General features: G+C 42.3%; 1 long non-coding RNA gene across 1 annotated transcript; it reads right to left on the bottom strand.

The window, feature by feature from the left end:
- Positions 1-934: 934 nt before the first annotated feature.
- LOC109366464 lies at positions 935-3402 on the bottom strand. The gene is made up of 3 exons (XR_002112786.1): positions 3363-3402; positions 2344-2776; positions 935-1121 (listed from the first exon to the last, which is right to left on the bottom strand). It is a non-coding gene; the product is annotated as an uncharacterized LOC109366464 (long non-coding RNA).
- Positions 3403-5300: the final 1898 nt, after the last annotated feature.

Here is a 5300-nt window from a genome sequence, read left to right as displayed (position 1 = left end):
AGCAGACAGATGCTGTATGGTACCTCTGGGAAGTACTCATATAATATAGAAACAGCAGAATGCCTTTCAGGATAACCTGTGAGATCCCAGATGGCAGTAAAATCTTTTGTTTGGGCAAGTGAGTTGAACTTACATTGGCAGATCAGATGAATGTCTTATTAGACTCAAATAGTCATTGACAAGATAAAATTGAGATGTCTCGGAATCACAGAATCAGAATGGCCAGGGTTGGAAGGGACCTCAAGGATCATGAATCTCCACTCAACCTGCCACAGGCAGGGCCACCAACCTCCACATTTAATACTAGACCAAGCTACCCGGGGCCACATTCAATCTGGCCGTGAACAGCTCTAGGGACAGGGCATCCACAACCTCTCTGGGCAGCCTGTTCCAGCACCGCACCACTCTCTCTGTAAAGAATTTCCCCTGATATCCAACCTAAATCTTCCCTCCCTCAACTTAAAACCATTTCCTCTTGTCATGCAGTTATCAACCCTTTCAAAGAGTTGATTCCCCTCCTGTCTGTAGGCTCCCTTTAGGTACTGAAAGGCTGCAATTAGACCACCCCACAGCCTTCTTTTCTCCAGTCAGAACAAGCCCAGCTTCTCTCAGCCTGTCTTCGTAGGGGAGGTGCTCCAGTCCCCTAATCATCTTTGTGACTCTCCTCTGGACTCTCTCCAACAGCTCTCTGTCTTTCTTGTAGGGCTCCAGACCTGGACACAGTACTCCAGATGGGGCCTCACAAGAGCAGAGTAGAAGGGAACAATCACCTCTCTGTCCCTGCTGGCCACTCCTCTTCTGAGGAACCCAGGATACCATTTGCTTTCCGAGCTCTCCATTGATCATAATGATAGTTGATTATTTAGTCACCTACTCTTTCCATTAATACTTATATATATATATATGCTTAAATAGGTGTTATCAGTAAATGGACAGATAAAAGGACAGTTTTCTAATCTTCTTTTGTCAGAAGGTCCTGATTGCCTTGTGAGACTGACAAATGGCCATGAAAAATTCTTTAAGGATAGATCACAGTGATGAGAGTGAAATCTGGTTCTCTCTGTGAAGCATCCTTTCATTGTGTCCCAAGAACAGCAGAAGAGGAGAGAAACAGTAGAATCCTGAAAGAAAACAGAAAATTAGGCAGGGAAAATGGGAACAGAAAATGAAGCCAGATTCATCTCCAGCAAAGAATTCCCTCCATTTTCCTGTGACGTGGGAAAAATATACCACTATTTTCTGCTTGCTTTTTATTCCTTTATTTATTTTTATTTTTAATATACACTGCACTTTGGCATGATAAAATACAGAGAAACTAGTTCAAAGACCAAGTGAACTGAAATAGTGAGAATGGATGAGACAGAAAAATTGCAATAGAAGACAATATACTGATAAAACTGCTCCTGAGATCTGTGTATCTGATAGTGATCTTCAACATTCCTTCTCTTTTATGACAACAGTTGATATGATATTAACTGTGTATTGTGCAATGAGCTTCATGACCTTTACAATGTATGTTAACACTTAAAGTAGTGTAAAAATATGCATTGTTTACAGTTCTACTTGAATAAATGCACAGCATTCTTCTTTATAGTTTGAGAAGATGGCTAATCTTAGAGCAGATTGTATTTTTCTAAGCCCTGTCTCAGGATGGTTCTTGAGGCCATGAATTTTGTTTCCCTAAGCTGCATTATTTAATTCATGTTCTTTCAAATCTGTCATAGACCCCAAAGGTCCAGGACTGCAAATGTAAGCTTCAAGTTGTACTTAACTTGTTTTTACAAGCGATCATTTTATCACACAATGACAGATAACAACTGTCATCACAGAATTCAGCAAAAAGTTGTTTTAAAATTGTTTCTTAATATTTCTATAGGAAGAATACAATGATTATATGAACTCGGTTCTACCAGAAGCAGAGCTCCATTACAGTGGTTAGCTTGCAGGTTCATAGCCAAGGAAGCACTGGTATGGTGGTGGGCACTCACCTGAGAGCTAAAACTGGTACCCTTTCAGGGAAATCTCAGGAGATAATAGATGCATTTCTCCAGACAAAATTGGTCTGGAAAGGAGACCATGGTTCAGGTGGGTGATTTTACTGAGAGCCCTGGACCTTACCCTACTGATAAGGCAAGTACCTACTCTAGGTGTTCTCAGGTGGATGATCTTTTAAGACAAGTAGTTGAGCCGCAAGAAGAAGTTGAAAGGGTGTGCATTATTGCTGTGCTGAGAGGGAGTTAAATACATTGTTTAACAATCATGTTCCAGCTGGGGACATTACTGAGAAAGAGGAACCTCTGTCCTGGGCAATACACAGAAGCAGAGCTATGCTTCAGCCCTTACCTTCCAGCTTCACCAGCAAAACAGGTACAAAGCTCTTGCAGCTATAGATGCTCCTGAATCCCGTGACTGAGGTCTACATGAAGAAACCACATCAGCAGCTTTCAGTGAGTAGTATGAAATGAATCACCGGGTGCTTATATCGGGTGCCTCCCTGTTAAAAGGCACTAATATTCCCCTCTGCCATCCTGACAGAGAGTCTTGAGAGGTCTTCTGCTTCCTGGGAGCCAAGATCAGGGATGTTGCTGAAAAGGTCCACAGTTCATCAAGAGCACAGACTATCATGGCCTGTTACTCTTCCACATAGGTACAAATGATGATGGAAGGCAGGATGTAAGAAGAATCAAGGAAGACTATAAAGCCCTGGGAGCACAAGTGAAGAACAATGGAGCCCAGGTTGTCTTCTTCATTTTACCAGCTGGAGAAAAGAGGGAAGCTGGGAAGAGAAGCACAATACACATAAACTCCTATGTGGCTCATGCTGTTGTGTAGGTTTTGGGTTTTATGATAATGGGACATTCTACAAATAATCTGTTAGAGAAGGATGGGATCCACCTGTCTAGAAGGCACAGGGCAATTTTTTGCAAACTGGGTGGCTAACCTAGTGAGGTGTGCTTTAAGCTGAAGGATTTGTGGTCCATAGTGGCAAAGATCATGCTATTGCAATCAACTGAGGAATGAGTCAAGACAGTAGTAAGTGTGCTCTTCATGTGAGAGAACAACTAGAACTGCATTGAGCTCCACCTAGAGACAAATGACAATTAGGGAGAGAGCTTGTGGGTGAGAATTAAGGGTTAGGCATGTGCATAATCAATGGATATAAAGATGGTATATAGCCAATGGATATACAGATGGGGTGTGTGTGTGTGTGTGTGTGTGTGTGTGTGTGTGTGTGTGTGTGTGTGTGTGTGTGTGTGTGTGTGTGTGTGTGTGTGTGTGTCGTCCCCGTCCCGTCCGTCCGTCCGTCCCCAGGAGCTTGGCTAATATAATTTATATTGGAGTAATGAGAGAAAGTCACTCACCCTATCCTGGGCTCACAAGATGAACTCCAATGGAGCAAATCTCCAGAGAAATCCTTCCCCGCTGGCAGTCAGCTCTTAAATGGGTCTAGGAGAGGTGGAACCAGGCTCCACCCCTTCCTGCTGCACAGGTGATTTGCCTTCACCTGTGCTCCTGTGGCTGACTCATTGCTTGCCTCAGGTGATCAATCAGAGGTTCAGGCCATGATTCAGCAGCCCCATACAGGCATGTGTGAAATAATTACGGGTGTATACTACACCTGATCAGGAGGAACAAGTTGCTGATGTTTTCCACAAATGGCTGGAAATATCCTTGCAGTCCCCAGGTACTGGTTCTTATGGAGGGATTTCAATCATTTTGATATTTGTAGGATTAGTAATACAGTCAGATGTACATAGTCCAAGAGGTTCCTACAACATGTTGAAGATAATTTTCTAATGGAGGTGGTGGAGGAGCAGATGAGGAGAGGTGCTGCTGAACCTTGTTCTTACTAAGAAGAAATGGCTGACTGGGGATGTGAAAGATGGGGGCAGCTTGGGATGCAGTGATCACAATGTGATATAACTCAGGATATTGTGTGGGAGAAGCAAAGCAATAAGTAGGATTGCAACCCTAGATTTCAGGAGTGAAATTTTGATCTCTTCAAGGACCTACTTGGAGATATCCCATGAGCTAGAGTGTTGGAAAGTAATGGAAGTTCCACACAAATATGCAGAAGACCTTCTTCACAGTGTGGGTAACAGGGTGTTGGAATAGGCTGCCCAGAGATATTGTGAAGTCTCTCCTTCTTTGAAGATCTCCATGATCTGTCTGGATGCCTACCTGTGATACCTACTATAGTGAGCCTGATTTAGCAGAGGTTGGAAGGGACCTCCGCAGAGTCCAAGCGCTGTTTTAAAGCAGATCTTTTAGAGCAGATAGGCATCCAGACAGGACTCGATGATCTGTAGTGGTTCCTTCCAACCCCTGCAATTCTGTGATTCTATGATTCATTCCTAAATGAATCTTATTCTAGATCTAGCTTAGGATGTTGGTTTTCTACTGTTTTGTAGGGATTTTGGTCTTAGACTTGTAGTAGACTATCTTCTCTGAATTAAAGTCAGTGAGACCTTTTTTTTTTTAATATAAAAGAGGAAGTATTATGAGAACTGAGTAAGCAAGAATGAATAAAGTATTTTTCTGGCAAGCATGAGACAATAAAAATAACAGAGTGGATCATGTTTCATCAATGCATTTCCTTTTCTATTCAATGTTTTTTTCCCTTCCTTTACTGCAATGTAGCACATTCCTTCCATGTTTTACTATCAATGTTTTTCCATCAATGTTTTCAATTAATATTTGAAAATATAATAGGTAGATTAGATCATAAATATAGTAAGCAGTAGTTTCATCCTGGTTTTTCTACAGTCTCCAACAGCCTGTGACTTCCGCACAAGGGGGAGTAGAGGGGCAGGTGCTGTGATAGAACCAGAAGGAGTGCCACAAAAGGGAGGTTCAGGCTGGATATCATGAAAAGGTTTCCCGTTGAGAAGATGATTGGGAATTGGAACAGGCTCCCCACAGCTGCGGTCATGGTACCACACTTGCTCCAGAAAGTCCAGGAAGTATCTGGACAACATTCTCAGACATATGATCTGACATTTGGATAGTCCTGGATGGACGCAGGAGCTAGACTTAATGATTCTTATGGGTTCCTTCCAATTTGGGATATTCTATGATTCTGTAATTCTTACCCAAAGATAGTTCTTCTGATATGTTAGGGAGTTGAAAACAACCATTAGCAGATGTTACAGATGTGGAAATGTAGTGACTACCATATTGTGGTTTCAGCTTTCCTAATTCAGTTTTCATGTCATGAGAGTTCATTTGGATGTATGGATCCCTAATGTATCCAGCCTTATTGTGCTTACTCATAGCTTGTCTGGAGTGAGCAACCACCT

Source organism: Meleagris gallopavo, chromosome 2 (genome assembly GCF_000146605.3).
Source record: "Meleagris gallopavo isolate NT-WF06-2002-E0010 breed Aviagen turkey brand Nicholas breeding stock chromosome 2, Turkey_5.1, whole genome shotgun sequence".
Taxonomy (NCBI): Eukaryota; Metazoa; Chordata; class Aves; order Galliformes; family Phasianidae; genus Meleagris; species Meleagris gallopavo.
The sequence above is the reverse complement of the archived record's forward strand: the minus strand, read 5'-3'. Positions and strand labels throughout refer to the sequence as shown.